Source organism: Misgurnus anguillicaudatus, chromosome 1 (genome assembly GCF_027580225.2).
Source record: "Misgurnus anguillicaudatus chromosome 1, ASM2758022v2, whole genome shotgun sequence".
Lineage (NCBI taxonomy): Eukaryota > Metazoa > Chordata > Actinopteri > Cypriniformes > Cobitidae > Misgurnus > Misgurnus anguillicaudatus.
Genome location: NC_073337.2, coordinates 15931669 through 15948692, shown reverse-complemented (window position 1 = coordinate 15948692; position 17024 = coordinate 15931669). Strand labels below are relative to the sequence as shown.

The 17024-nt window shown below is 36.9% G+C and overlaps 1 long non-coding RNA gene across 2 annotated transcripts in view; it reads left to right on the top strand.

Moving 5' to 3' along the window:
* The first annotated feature begins 429 nt into the window (after positions 1-429).
* The window catches only part of LOC141358798 (uncharacterized), a 68340-nt gene continuing 51745 nt past the window's right edge, over positions 430-17024 (top strand). The window contains exons 1-3 of one of the 2 annotated variants that reach the window (XR_012365397.1): positions 430-1608; positions 2073-2192; positions 4386-5948. This is a non-coding gene — a long non-coding RNA (uncharacterized lncRNA). Of the gene's footprint in view, positions 1609-2072; positions 2193-4385; positions 5949-17024 lie in introns of those variants that run through there. The other variant, XR_012365316.1, reaches the window with a different exon arrangement.

Below are 17024 nucleotides of genomic sequence, written 5' to 3'. Positions count from 1 at the left end.
TTTTAAATACAACTCAATATATTTTAAAAAATGCGGGAGTGCTTGTCTTCAAAAATCAAACAACAATAGATTATGCTGTCTGTTTAGTGCACATAAATGATAAATGATTAGAAGTGTGAGTTTGTATCATTTATTTCAGCTGTACTTCAGCAGCCTGCAGGGTTTTGTCAGACTGCTGCTGTGTGTGACTAATGTTGAGTCTTTATCATCACGCGTCTCTGCTATAGTCAACATGGCCTTTTTATGCCTGTATTGACCACTGTACCCTCTCTAGTGTATTATTCTGTATTATATATATATATATATATATATATATATATATATATATATATATATATATATATATATATATATATATATATATATATATATATATATATATATATATATATATATATATATATATATATATGATGTAATACTCGGGTGAAGTGTTTTCCTCTTCATCGGAGTGACTTCAATAAAGAACACTTCACCTGTTCACATGTTGGCATTAGGAGTCTTGTTAATGTGATCAATGCTGGGCAGACGCTCACAGAGAGACTCCATTAAGGTTCAATTAACCCCATTTAAGTCTTATGTCAAGCTGCTTTTAACAAAACCAAACAAAACAGAAATAAATGAAGCAGTTTAGCAGCAGCATTAGATTGAAGCATCTTCACAATGGCTGAGTAATGAAGCTTGAGCCGTTTGTCTAATTACAGGTTGCTTTTAAAGTAGTATTGATTTGATTTAAGCATTTCCACAGCTTTAATCCTTATATCAGTCATAGAGCTGATCGATTCAGAAGCGTCATGTGCGGTAAACATATAATTCAATGTGCATTGCTGACAGGCTCTGAAAGAATGTCTTTCCTACTTGTTTTGTACTGTAACTCTGTTAGGCTGAATGTACAAGACCATTTATTCTTACTAGATTGATGACCGCTCAGGAAACCTTGTTGAGCATTAGTCTTCAGCTAAAAGAACCCAGGGATCATTTTTACTGAGGGAATATGTTTCCTACAAAGCAGCTCATATTGTGTCTCTCTGTTGTTTATTTAATTCAGTAATGCAAATGTTTTTTGTTTCTTTTTTCCCACAAAATGCGATTTGCTTTGAAATGAATTGTACATTTGTTTCCAAAGATAAATGTGCTTTCCAGGTTAATATGTCAATAAACTACATGTTTATAGTTGATGAAAACGATTAATAATTCTTTCTAATATTGTTTTGAGAGATGAACCGCTATTACATTGAGAAGTACACACAAGGACTTTTATTTTGATATATCTTTTTCATTTACCTTGGTTTCCAATCCTGTTTCCACTTTGATTGTTAGCATGCATTTCTTATTGCTCTCATTAACAAAGCTGCCCAATTCTTGTGTATGCCTAACCTTCTTGTTTTCCGTACATTTTAGGGGTGCACCGATATATCGCCGATGATGCTTGCTATGCTTCTTAATGAATTACGGTGAAATGCCGCTACATCCAAAAGCCAGAGGGCGATCTCGTGCAGAAACTCAATATGCGCTGCAGACGATGAACCATAAACACGCAGCTATGACACGCAGCACCAGGAAATGTCTTATGGATATGTTTATATTGCAGTTCTTCAAAATCTTTAGGTATTTTCATGATAACAAAGAATATGTCTAATGATTATGTTTGGCGAGTGTTGCTTTTTCAAATGTATGTTATAAACGACTCAAACTAACAGTGATTTTAGATCGATAAGGACTAGCTGTGAGTAATATAGGCTGTGCGATTCAGAATAGTTATCGGTCACATATTATTAATGTATATCGGCATTTATTGGTGAACCCCTAGTGCATTTGTTGGCTGTCAGTTGGTGAGTTTCAGCTTGTGGTGGGCTCTTGTAAGTGTGCTGGGTTTGTTTGTGTCCAAGCAAGCTGTGATCACTTCTTTCACTTGCTGTCTGAGACTTTATTTGTGATAGATATACAAAATGGTGTCTCAACTTATATATATAGTGCAAGTGGGAATAAGCAATTTTTTTAAAGAAATGTGTATATAATAATACAAGTTACTTCATCACCTGACACTTTTGTTCTCTCTCTTCTTCTTGTAGATTCGTCTGTATGCCAGACCTGACACCATCCAGAGCGGATCAGGGGACTACGCTCTGCACATCACCAACAGACGTTTTACCAGGATTACTTCAAAGTCAAATATACCCTTCCTAAACTAGGTAAGAGGGGTGATGAAGTGTGCTTCAGCTTTTTATGGCTTTAGTGATTTAAAGCGTTTAAATGGATAGTCACCCAAAAATGTCAATTCTGTCATTATTTTCTCACCCTCATGTTGTTGTAAACTTTTATGAGTTTTTTATTCTGTCGAACACAAGATAAGATATTTTGGTAAATGATGGTAAGCACACAGTTGATGATACACATTGACTTCAATAGGAGGAAAAACAAATGGAAGTCAGTTCGACTGTATGCTTCTCATCATTTTTTTTTAATATATTATTTTGTATTTAACAGAATAAAGAAACTTTAACAGGTTTTGAACAACATAATTCCTATGTAAATAGTGACAGAATTGTCTTAAACTGACGGCCCACGGGCTCTCTCTCTGTGATGTTGAGGATAACAGAATGCGTGATCTGATTTTAATCACTGACTCATCTGCACCTCACGTCAGTCATTTCATTGTCACCATGCGCTCAATTAATCTGGTCGGGAATGTTCATCCAGAGAAGAGCTGTCACTCAGAAGTACAAGAAAGAGGGGGCGGGGTTAGTTTGCATCAATCACAGCTTACAAGGGCGACACCGCATAGGGAGGAAGAGTGGAAGATGCAATGATGAAACACATATTGAACTAATGATGAGGAAAAGAGTTCGAATTATTAGTAGAAATGTGGAAAAGATAAATGTATGCATATAAATGTATGCAGCTATGTCACTCATCCCCTTATGACTATAATATAATGAAGTATATCTAATAAATCATGTAGCTTGCTAGGCAATTACAAATGGAGCAGAAATATACATTTTTCTGTCCAACTAGCTTATCTATCAATGAATTCTACAATTTAAAGGTTTTAGGGTTACATATTAATATTTTTTCAGAATATGACTATAACAGCAAATTTATCAAAACTATGGAATAACAGATGGACCTGTGTTGTGACTAAAACAATCCAAAATAAATTAAAACAGTTACACTACCTGGTGGCAAAAATGTATAATAGTTAATCAATGTATTCAGGAATTGCATTTATTACTTTGCGCCAAACTTTTAATCAATTATTTAAGATAAGGTTAAAGGGATAGTTCACCCTAAAATGAAAATTCTGACATCATTTAGTCATCCTCATGATCTAAACCTTAATGATTTTCTTTTTTCTGATGATTACAAATCATCACAAAGAAGAAGATATTTTGATAAATGATGGTAAACAAACAGCTGATTGTAACAATTGACTTCCATAGTAGGAAAAATATTTTGGAATTATTGTGATAAATGATGAAGAAGATATTTTGATAAATGATGGTAAGCACACAGTTGACGGTATTAAATTCCGTCATATTTTTTATTCCTACTATGGAAGTCAATCTACACTATATGCTGTGTGTTTACCATCATTCCTCAAAATATCTTCTTTTGTGTTCATCAGAAAAAAGAAATTCATACAAGTTTAGAACAACATGAGGATGAGTAAATGATGAAAGATTTTTTTATTTTTGGGTGAACTATCCCTTTAAGAGAAGATTTGCTTACTGTTATAAAAATGTATAGACCTATTATAGAGGTAGAAACCACTTTTTTATTATTATATGTAAAATAATACTATTCAAACTTACATTTACAGAAATAGTGATTTTTTTATGTTAAAACTGAACACACCATATAGTATGCTTGGGTCTGTGTCTCGCTCTATTGGATTCCTGTCAGTTTGCTGTTCATTTGAATATAGGCATCAATCTCTCTGGGTTTCTGTCTGTCACTCTCTCATCTGCCTGTCTGCTTTCTCTTTAAATGCATGTTTGCATGTCAATATAGGTTTGTGCGATGCAGTGTAGTGTTGAATGTTACATGTTACATTCAGACTAATTTGGGCACTTAACCGGACAGGTCTTAATGCTAGTCCCAGATTAAAATGCATGTTTGAGCTGTCCTAATTTAAAAACCTTGCACTGACATATTGACACATGACCAATATTGTTTTTTGTAAGGTTTGTTATATGTCCTAATATAACTAAGACCTAGTCCTGGATTAATCTAAACCCTGTCCAGGAAACCACCTCATTAAGACTCTCTTAGTACTGGAACACTGAAAATGATTTATTTGTTATTAATATTCTTGATATTTAATATTTAGATATTAGGGGAAAATGCACCAGTTATCTTTTTTGTATTTATGTCTTGCTCAATAGATCCAGGTCTAATGACTGGTCATGCTGTGAAGGTTACAGGATGATCAATAACTCACTGACAGACTGCTTTATATCACGTGATCTCAGATCAGCACTAAGATCTTTTTAAACCACTGAACAATCTCTCGTGCTCCTAATGAGTGTTTTCTTCATGGATGTTTTATTGATTGATGTCCTGAAGGATTGTTTCACTGAATCTTCTCCAACATGCCGAACCCTTTAATGAGACTGGTGATTTTCATGACCTTCATTTCTCTTTAAGCTGAACACTGTCAATTGATAAAAAGACTCACGGCTAGCTGTAAAAATCTTACACCATGGACACAACATGTGCAGAGAAACTGTTCACTTTCAAACAATGAGCTAAATATACCTTTAATATGTATTTAATCATTATTTTACATGAGGCTGTTAACAATGACCTCGGGCTCATGTGAGAAGCGATGTGGATGTAATTTTCACTGCTGTTATGTAAAGGCCCCATCTGTGTGTTGAATGTGGCAGCAGTTGCACCCCTTCAGGTCTCCAAACAGGGACATTTTGTCATTCTACTCATGTGAAAAAGATGACTGCAACATTTTGAAACCTTTTGTCTTACATTGTATACAAATATATTTTTCCAACTTAGGCTTCATAGCATTCTCAAACACTGTGCGTGGCACTTGTTTTTGCACACTCACGTCTTCGACTTAAAGACTCTGCTCTTTCTATTAATTCCTTTTGGCATGTGATCAGTCTTTAATAGCATAATAATTTCTCTCAGTTTGAGAAACGGCGACACAAACTGTGACGTGCATCATTCATCAGCGTGACTCATTGTGGCAGAAATCTTTAACAGAGTCAAATTAAAGCAACTTAATCAGGGCTGCTAATGTTTTTACTAACTCATCGACTGATTGGTTTGGCTATCAAAGTATAAATATAGAAACCCACTTGCCTCTGTCTTCTGCAAAAGTACTTGCATTGTACCACAGAGAAAATGGGCTGTCCACCAAAGTTTGCAGAAATGAACAGAAATTATGTCATCAATGTAAACAAGCAGAAGCATATTCAAGAATTAAAGTCCACAAGAACCGTACCTCAAACCACACTTTTTAGGCAGACTTGGGTGTGGTTTACGGGTGCACACTCGAGACCGTCAATCAGACAGAAAAATAACATCAACATGGATATTTTAGTGCAAAACATGATTGATGCATAAAACGTAGCCATGACCTCTTGGCTGTTTTTGCATAGTTGCTGAACTTTTTTCTACGTGCATACGTGCTATTATTTCTTAAAAATACAAACTCTAAAACTGCCATTTCTCTTTTACATTAACTTATTTTTTTGTATTTATTTTCTTGTTTCCTCTCGGTCTCTATTTCTCTCTCCCCAAACCAATTGAACTAACATGTACATGAACTAACAAATCTATTTTAAATATCTTATCACCGTCCGCATGCTTCTGTGTCCTTGAATTACTGCAGGGTCTGGACGACAATCACTCTCTACCTCGCAGTCAAAATGTACTGGGTCGATTCTTTAATAAAACAGATTCCCAAGGATAATAGCAGTTTTTATGGATTTTTTTTATTTGTCATCAAGGTTGGATGATGGACATTTTGAAAGCAAATAATGTAGAAAAAAGGCAGCTTATAGGTTTACTGCTATAGTCAGTAAATGCATTTACCTGCAAAGAATAAGTGCATAACTATCAAAATCTGTGTATACTACAGAATAAGCAGTTGGCCATGCCATGGCTAGCCTGTGGCGTTAGAGCTACACTGCAAAATATGACTTTCTTACTTAGTATTTCTGTTTTGTTTTCATTAGAAATATCTAAAAATTCTTAAATTAAGATGCTTTTTCTTGATGAGCGAAATAACCTAAGAAAATAAGTCTAGTTTTTAGACAAAAATATACAAATTAAGTGAATGTGTGCTTAAAACAAGCAAAAATATCTGCCAATGGGGTGAGAAAAAAATCTTGAAATAAGTTTACTTCAAGAAAAATTTTCTCACCCCATTGGCAGATTTTTTTGCTTGTTTTAAGCACACATTCACTTAATTTGTATATTTTTTGTCTATTTTCTTAGGTCATTTTGCTCCGCAAAAAAATACATCTTGATTTAAGATTGTTTAGATATTTCTACTGAAAACAAGACAAAAATACTAAGTAAGAAAGTCATTTTTTGCAGTGTACACCCATGGCTTAATCTACACTGCAAAAAATAGTTTTTAAGAAAGAAAATTCCTAGTATTTTTGTCCCGATTTCAGTAAAACATCCAAAAATTCTTAAGATGATTCCTCTTGATGAGCAAAACGACCCAAGAAAATAAGTCTAGTTTTTAGACCAAAAATATCAAATTTAAGTGATTTTGTGCATATAACAAGCAAAAAATCTGCCACTGGGGTAAACAACTTTTTCTTGAATTTAGTGTTTAAAGAAAAATATTCAAGATTTTTTTGCTTACCCCATTGGCATATTTTTTTTGCTTGTTTTATGCACAAAATCACTTAAATTTGGTTTAAAAACTAGACAAATTTTCTTGGGTCATTTTGCTCATCAAGCAAAAGCATCTTAATGTAAGAATTTTTTGATATTTTTTCTTTTTACTTACTGCACACGAGTCAAAACCGTTAATGATAAAAGAGACACTCGCATTTGCCAGATACTCGCATAATCTCATACATAATCAAAGTTTACTGTTAAGGGAGTGTGTGTATTTTGTGAACATGAGCGTCTCTTTTATCATAAACGGTTTTGATGCGTGTGCAGCAGGCACTTATTTTGACAAAACACGTGATGCACACATGATCTCTCGACACGCAGAACACATATTTTGTAAAAAGGAACTACACATTTTGAATTAGCACCCCTCGATTGAACAGTCACGAGCCGCCACTGGTGGTTGGTCTGGTATGATGAAAGTTGTTGTGTTTGGGTCATTCTCTGGTGGGTAGAAGGGGGGTGAGGGGGAGAAGTGGTCAAGGTCTTGTTTGGATCCCAAAGATGATGCCACAAACATCAGATCGCTTCATCTATCGGTTTTTCGCTCTGAAATCTATAGCACCCTGCTCTTATTGATTCAACCCACCATTTTTCCTCCTGCTGACACTGAGACCAGACGAATCAGTGATAGGTGAGAGAGTCCAGACATCAGATTATACATTAAAAGAAATACCATAGAGGAACATGACTGTGATGTTTCCAGCAGCTTGTGATGTTAGAGGTGTTTGGTGTCTGGTATGATATTTTCCCCAGTGCGAACGTCTGTCCTGTGATTCCTAGATTTGACAGGGACTGATATATTCGGAGCATGCAGCATGTCTTCTGATAATAATCTTAACGGCTGTAAGATCAATTTGTTACTTTGATGAATAGACCAGTAGGCTATTTGCACACTGTGGGGCAGTTTCACAGACAAGGTTTAGATTAAGCCAGGACAAGGCCTTGGTTATATTAGGCATTTTAAGTAGTTTTTATAAACATACATCACAGAAAAACATTATTGGTGTGAATCTTGAGACAAAACATTGGCAATGTTATATTTTTAGGTCATGTCAGTGCAAGCTGTTTTCAGGTAAGACAGCTCAAAAATGCATTTTAGTCTTGAACTAAGCTTAAAGGACTGGTCAATTTTCTTAAAAAAAATCCAGATAATTTACTCACCACCATGTCATCCAAAATGTTGATGTTTTTCTTTGTTCAGTCGAGAAGAAATTATGTTTTTTGAGAAAAACATTCCAGGATTTTTTTCATTTTAATGGACTTTAATGGACCCCAACACTTAACAGTTTTAATGCAGTTTAAAATTGCAGTTTCAAAGGACTCTAAACAGTCCCAAACGAGGCATAAGGGTATTATCTAGCGAAACGATTGTCAGTTTTGACAATAAAAATAAAAATATGCACTTTTAAACCACAACTCGTCTATCTCCGGTCCGGTGACGTGCCAGCGCGACCTCACGTAATTCTAAATCGTTTAGCTCGATAAGACCCTTATGCCTCGTTTGGGATCGTTTAGAGTCCTTTGAAACTGCAATTGTAGTGTAATTTAAGTGTTGTGGTCCATTAAAGTCCATTAAAATTAGAAAAATTCTGGAATGTTTTCCTCAAAAAACATAATTTCTTCTCGACTGAACAAAGAAAGACATCAACATTTTGGATGACATGGTGGTGAGTAAATTATCTGGATTTTTTTAAGAAAATGGACTAATCCTTTAAGCCCTAGGGAAACCTCTCCTACTGAGTGTGTGTTAAACTTTGTTTGTTAAACTTTTGAGAGCTAAGCAGTAATAAATATTAAATGATCTTTTGAATGTGTCTATATGTGTGGTGCTGTTCAATATATTAGCGGTTCAGTGGCTGGAGAATTTTTGCTCACTTTGCTGTTTGATCACAGTATTGCGTCCACTAATCACTTCTGTTATTAAACACATTAATTCAGTCTCAGTTTGTGCTGTAGATCAGACTCATTTGTCTGAGAAAGTAACACTGTCACTGAGTTTAGTCAGAGCTCCATTCATCAACTCTGAAACATATAACGCCTCGTGCAGATTGGACATTTAAAAACTTTGTAGAGTCCAGAGCCAACGAGAGAGTGAGATTTGGGCTGTTATCCTTTATTTATATGTCTGTTTTAGGAGAGTTGTTGATCTCTAAATAATAGAAGATAATGATATTTGGGTGTTTATGGACTCATCTTGACTTTTAAAATTTTACGATGGACAGTGGTGGGCTGGGAAAGAGGGATTTAAGATGTTATCCGCTCTTAAATATCAGATTATATCTGGACAAACAAGAGGACCGCTCAATATTGTAATCCTGTAATTTATTTCATTATGACTGAGATGATAAATGATACACTGGTCACTGTATGAACTCGCACACACAAATGCAGCTGCTGTGAAATAAAGCATCCTACAGTGTTTCTGTAACAAAGATTATTTTAAATCATTTTAAAAGGTTTTGAAGGGGGTAGATGATTTCTAAAGGTGTGTAAATGCTAAATGACTTTAACAGCAGCTGATGGTGTCTGTCTTCCCACAGTAACATCTTCATTTGATCTGATTCTGAAGAGCTGTGAAACTTTGCTATGAGCTTTGAGATTTTGTCAAAGTGTTTTCATCTACGCTCTTTATATTTACCACAGTAAAGAAGAAAGTGTGTCTCTTTCTCAATCTCACCACTGTCACAATGAACACAGATTCGCTCTTCTTTTGGAAGCCATGTTTGTTGTGTCTGCCTTTCTCTATTGCCTGTGATCACCAAGTCTGTATTTAGATGAATTGTGTCTGCTTTACATCTCTTACAGTGTAGAGATATTCTGATAGATTGTTTTTTTTCTGTTTAGTGCCCGATAACATTCAACCTGTATTTGGTTTTTACTCTTCAGGGCTCCAGACTAACTTTTTTCACTAGGAGCACGGTGGCCCCCAACTGAAAATTTTAGGGGCGCAACCAGAAAATTTAGGGGCACATACCGTAAATCAACATGCTAACTAAATATTAACATTTCTATTAATTTCCACTGTATTTCTAATAAATACTTAAATGATAGATGCAGAAACTGTCTGGCAGTCTGGAGCCCTGCTTTCATTATCCCAATGATCCAAATATGAAGTTTGACTTTCTTTACCCTACTGAAAAATCCAGCTAAGACCAGCATAAGCTGGTGAGCTGGTTTTAGCTGGTCCCCAGCTTGGTTTTAGCTGGTTTTGCTGGTGTAGGAAGCTGGTTTTGCTGGTGTAGCAAGCTGGTCTAGGTGTGTTTTGGTAAGGTTCGTGTCTACTAACCAACATCATTGCCTGGGTTGCGTATGTGTGGGGTGGGTCTATCAACAGAAGGTCCAGATTCTATTGGGATAGGGGTGTGTTTGTTTAGGTAATTTCAAATTGGCTTTCAGAGATCATGGACCCTGCCTTTAAAGGGGACAGTGAATGAAAAAACGCTTTTACCTTACGGTAGTCTACCCGCATTCACGAACATACAAAAAGTGCTAGACATTCTTAACACTTCCGTTTCATAGAAATTCTTCCTTTAGAAAGGTCCGCCAGAAAATGGCCTAATCTGAACAGCGGATACATGTTACGTAAAATGCATCTCACACCACCCTCTGCTCTCATTCAATTCCCTCCCCTTCAAAATAATTTGCATACATCTGCCCTCTCCCCTCCAACAGGAAATACATAGGCTTTATGCCCAGCTGCACTACTTCCTGAACTTCAGCCAGCTCCTTGTTTCCTGTCTGCCATTATTGGACAAACTGATTAATTCAGGTGTGCCTGACCTCAGTAGTCTCAAACAAATTTATTAATCCAGGTGTGCCTGACCTCAGTAGTCACAACAACAATAATCAGACACACCTGGATTAATCAGTTTGTCCAATAATGGCAGACAGGAAACAAGGAGCTGGCTGAAGTTCAGGAAGTAGTGCAGCTGGGCATAAAGCCTATTGCAGCAGTGTTAGCGAAGTTCAAGGCGAAATGTCGAGTCGCGTTCCGAGGTGTGCTCTTTTATCTGTAACATTTTGATCTGTCCGTGTTCTGAAGACGGCAAAGTTTACGTTCTTTTGAGTGGCAGCAAAGGCAGCCAATCAGCATCAAGTGCTTGCATTTCATAATGAGGTTGCCATTTAAGCCCGAAGGGACGCCAAATAGGTGCAAAACCACACATTTAAAATCCCCCACCCTAATATAGCTTTCTGAGAGAGGTTTTTAGGAAGCTTCTAAGGCATTACAGACCCAACCAAAATGTTGTTGTGTACATGTCACATCACAGAACAAGAATAAATATCCTGTTCAATCATTCTATGTCACCTTTAAATGTGACCAGAATTTAAGGGAGCATTTTTGGATGTGTATTATTAGGGGATATCTGTCTAATTCAGGGATTCGATTGAATGTTTGTCCCATTTGGAGTAATCCGTTAGGCATTGTGGACCCTAATATCAAAACCATATAGAGCTATGGGCATTATAACACTGTCAAATATTTTACACAAGACTGTAATGTCTGTTTGTGTAAATTTGCCTTTGATGGCAAAAACTGCTCGTCTAGATTTCCCTTTAAGTGTATTCACTGCAAGACTAAAACCTCCTGATGCACTGATTTTGAACCCAAGAAATATACAGAAGAAGTTAAACAGAGTTGGACTCTTACAGCCCTGTCTCACCACACACCCTTGCCAAAAGAGTTTTGTTCTTTTGTAACCGATTTTAACTCTGCGCCTGTTTTCTGAGTACATGGATTTAAGTCTCTCTCTCTCTCTCTCTCTCTCTCTCTCTCTCTCTCTCTCTCTCTCTCTCTCTCTCTCTCTCTCTCTCTCTCTCTCTCTCTCTCTCTCTCTCTCTGTCTTTTTTGTGCTTTTGTCTTTAAGAATGGCGTGACCTGCTGTCTGTTCTCTGTGAAAAGTGTGACACTTGAGTTACTGACTTATTTAAGGGGCTGTTGAGTTATCTCCATCAGTCAGTTTTCCAGTCTCGGGGTCACTCATGGTTTCTAGGGGGTCACCAGGGTCATCTAAACTCTTTTTAGTGCAGAAGTGAGATCTGTAGCATTGTCTCTGCCTCACACTTAAAACACTTATAAAACAAAATCCCCTGTCCTTCATATATGTGTGTGTGCTGTCTGGCCTCTTTCAGGGTGAAGTCTTGTTGTTTTTCCGCTTCCACTCAACTGTCCAAATCACTTTTCACTCTTGGGCATTATGGGGAGATGTGCACTATAAACAGACTTCTGTCTCAACCTGACAATGACTTTCATCACCTGCTGTCTTTTTCCTCTTTTCACTCAGTATTTGTCTTAAAAGTTTCAGCAGATATTTATCCTCTGAATTTTTTAATTTGTTGTTTTAAGTAATCCGAGAGCTCTTCTTTTATAAACTCAGCTTTATTAGTGTATGCATAATGTTGTTATGCTGGAGAACAGACACTCTGGTTTATCAAGCTCGAATTATTTAGCTTGTACAATACAATACAATACACCTCATAACACCATCTCTTTGTTTGCATTTTGGATGATCCAAAAGCAAAACTAATTTAAGTGAATGGTGATTTATTTTATTATGCTTTAACCATGCCGACTTAGACCCCATGTCCACCAAATGGAATTAAATGTGGCTGAAAACACCAGGCACATGCCAACATGGACAATTATCAGCATTTCTTTAGCTGAGTGCTTTTGTTGCTGTAATACTTACAACAAATACGATGCGCCTGTTGGTTGGTATGGTGTTTGTCCCGTCCCTTCTCCTCTGTGATTGGACGGCTAAGTTGAACATTTTTCAACCCTCCGTGCATGGCGCTGAGCGCAGGACAAACATTGCCTACATTGAAACTAGGGGTGGGCGATATGACCAAAATCTTCTATCACGATAGGAGTAATTTTATATCATGATAACGATATGTATCACGGAAGAGGTTTTTTTTATGTTTTAATAAGGTTTAAATCTTTAATACCATAGAAATGTTCATACTTCTCACAAAAAACATATACAAGCATAAAAAAGAAGATAAAAAGCAAACAAAACTCAAGCTCTCTGAAGATAAACAGTCATATAAGAATGATAATAAATAATTATGCATGTATGTATAAGCCTATACATATTTTTATTTAAGGTAGAAAAGTGATTTAATCAGGAGCAGTGAGAGATTTTCTCTCAATGCTGTTTGATTAACACGAGTGACAGACGGGAGCAAAATTAGGTAACTTCCCCTTTAAGACCAATGTCCAGATCCAATACACTGTCACACATGCGCTTTCTCTTTTAGCTGTTTACTTTCCCTTCAGACCTGACTGGTCGTGTTTATGAGGATGCTTGCAAAGACGGGAATTTTGACGCATATATGTATTTAAGGCCAATAAAGCGGGGAAAATGCTCGCGAGCTTAATGAGCAGCAGTCGCGCGACTTGCGCGTTCCTCACAGACAGAAAAAGCAGCGGCTGCGCGACTTGTCCGCTCCTGACACACAGAAAGAACGCACGCATACAGATCTGTTGTCTGTGTTTCAATGGCTTAAAATAACTTGTTTTAAAAGTGCAGTGCTTAAATACGTGTACAAACGTTACGTTTTCGCGACCACGCGCACAGGAGCGTGTCGTGGGCACGTAACCTCGATAGAAACGATAGTCCAAAATCTCTACCGGTTGACAATTTTCTACCGGTTAATTATGTCTACCGGTTTATCGCCCACCCCTAATTGAAACTATTGAAAACAAAAGCTGCGGTGGACACGGCTTTAGTTTATCAGCTGGACTGGTAGCTAGCGGACCGGGTTTGACCCAGGAGAGCAATTAGAACAGATGGTTAGACTATTATTACACTTTATGTAGCAAAATGTTGAAGTTGTAAACCTCCATTGAGAATCATATTTTAATATTTATATAATTATAAAGAAATTGCCCCCTAAATATCTTCATTCACTGTATTTCATGATGTGTTATACTAACTACTTTTTTGACTGGAAAAAAATGTAATCCCTCTCAGGAAAAAGGTACAAAAGATGTAACTTTTTGTCACTGGGATGTGTACCTTTGAAGTACCAGTGTGTATCTTAGGGGTACCAATATCTACCTTTTAGGTAAAACCAATAACCTACCTTATTATGCATTTGATCATTTTTGTATGTTAAGTGTGTCCTAACCAGATTCAACACAATGAGATGCCAGCAACAAGTAACAATTTTTCGGGCGGAGCTGTCCATTATACAATATTAGTCTGTCAGTTCATTGGTCATTGGACTTTGGTCACTCAATAAGTCAAAACACTTAAGTAGCTTCATTCCTCTCAAAATTCTTATACATATTAATAAAAGAGTCTGACTTTCAGCTGAGGTCTCAACAGCTTGACTCACATTGAAGTGGCTGTTTTTTCTTTGCCATTTTCTTATATATTTATTTATTTATGCTTCTTCCACACTCCTGCTCCATTTTACGCTAGTTTTTATGTTCACACTGTCAGCAGCCTTATGACCCAGCACAGCCTGAATACTTCTGTGCTCAGACATATGAGAGCACAGGTGCTCTGTGATGAATCCATCAATTTCCATTTCATCCTTTTTTCCATCTTTTACACCGTGTTCCAAAATATTATGCATGTCACAAATCAGTGCAAATTTTAGAAAAACAAAAACAAACATTCAAGTTTTCGTTTTTTTTTTAACAACTTGCTTTTTGTTTTATTTCCCATATATTTTAGCGACTGGTTCATTGGATTGCATGGAGATCTTGATTAGTTTTTCATTCAATATGATTATGATCAAAAAATCTTTATGCACTCTTAGACCAGATGTGTTAAGAACAACAGAACCGCCATCTTAGACTCCTCTGTATTCAGGAGAGAGTATCAGCGTAGTGTACGCACTTTTCTCAGTGATGTATGACAAATGCGGAGGGAGCAGCAGCAGAGAAACCTCCGTAAACTGCATACTGTACGCTCACACCTTGAATGCGGACGCGTCTAAGATGGCGGCATTACCGGAAGCTAGTTATTTTCATTTATAAAGTTTTAAATATGGATATTTCTACAACAACACTGGGCGGATTACCCTCAGAAGGCCTTTGTTTATCTTTGTGGAGCCGTTTTAGTTTATTTTATGAAGTATGGATGCACCTTTTTTGGACTTGAATTACGTGGATCCCGTAACTTTACGTTTGATTAACTGAAAGCTCTAAAACATTTTCTAAAATACCGCTATGAGATTTATCAGATGCTTCAGAAACACAGCTTAAATGGTGGTAGTCTGTCTTTGTCAGAGAATTGGTGGATTTGATGCAGTATAGTTCTGCAGATGGATCCTCCTCCCGTCAACGTAAAGTCAGTGTGGAGCTGTGTGTCAGTAAAAAATTATTTCAGTCAATAATAGAATCACATATCCAAACAAAAAACAAAAAGGGTTAAGATCCAAACTGAGATTAGAATAAACAAAATTTTCTGTATCTCAGTCTAGCCCTTTTTAAACAAAGATTATGGAAAACACATGGAAAATGTGTTCGGGATTTGTCTGGGGTCGTTTGATTTTTGGATCATTCACACTGCCAATGATTTTCTGGAATCAGAAAGTTTTTTCCACAGTGTCTAAAGTTTGCTAATTATCCATGATTTCTCTCTCGAGATACCACACATGGACATTTTAGATCATAAGGACCATGTGATGCGTTGTTTTGTCATGCTGGTGAATGATCTTAGCTTTAGCGCGGGTAGTTACAGTACAAGCTCCCTGATTTCTTCTAGTTGTGAATTTTGATCTGCGTTTAAATCCCTTTGTCAAAGACAAAACTTATGCTTGCGATAATATGCACATCCTTACTACAGCACACCCCTTACGGCATTGTTTCTGCGTCTTGTTCACACTTTCTGGCAATGTAGGTCCTCTTTATGGGAGTGATCCCAGAACATTTACAGGATGTGTTTGTGTTCACACAGAAGCCCCTCTGACAATTTTATGGAAATTTTCTGGGACCAAAGTGCTGTGTGAATGGGGTATTTATCACAGACTCACTTGTGTAATGGTGTTGGCCGTTTTCATATTTGGTTTGAAAATGTCCTAAACACTCTTTGTGCACCACTCTGGAAAGCAGGAATGTTATGTGAAAGGTGAGTGAAACAGCAGGTGACCAACAAATCCTTCTTACAACCCTGTCAATAGACCCCTTCAAGGTTTGTAAACATTGAATGACTATCGGGTGCGCGCGCAGCATGGGGTTAAACTGTTCATACCATTTAGGCTTTCTAGTTTAATCTAACAGGGCTGAAAAATGATGACTTACCTCAAATGAAGTGAGCACTACCAACAAAAGCATCTTTGATCTTTACATTGTCTAAGTCTGCACGTTTAATTGCTTGCAGCCACAGATGTTGTATTTTTTTGTTTTTGAGATTCTGCAGGAATCCCGAAAAACTTAAAGGCAGACCTAGTGCGATTTTCAAAGCCCACGACGCAAGTAGGCGTTTTTGACGATACCGAATAATATGCAACTCAATCTGCTGTAATGACTTTTCTGACCCTGACATGCGCAGCCTGTGACGTGAACTGTGAAGGGGTCTATTAGCACAGATCCAAACAGATCAACAAAATCTCCACAACATTCAGAGAGAAACAGCCAATGAGTCAGAAATAAAGAAAACAAGATTCAATTCAACCATCATTCCTGCAAGTCAAAGCAGATTTCTCTTTCATATACAGTATATGTTTTACAGATACATAATTCATAGTGTTCATACTGTGACAATCCATCTGTGAAACAAACTCTAGTTTCCGATTCTCACCTTTTGAGAGCCCTTCAGACCGAAACAACCTGAAATCTCCTCCCACTGATCTCAGAGCAGTACATGTGACTGTTGTAGATGATAACTGATCAGTATGCAGAAAGTCACTTCACTCTCATTGTGCTGCAAATCCTCTGCTGACTGTGCTGCCTTTGTTCAAATGAGTCTGCATTTCAGGCCAAGACAGCAACTTATCCACAGTCTTCTGTGCATTCAAATTTAAATTACATGAATATTTAAAAGGTGGAGTCATCCGTAAATAAACTCACCTGTACATCCAAAAAGAAACTCCACATAAGTGAAAATATTCACAGGGAACAACCATGCTGTGCAGTAGCTGTACAGTAAAACATTTATGCATTTGACAGATGCTTTTTTCAAAACAAC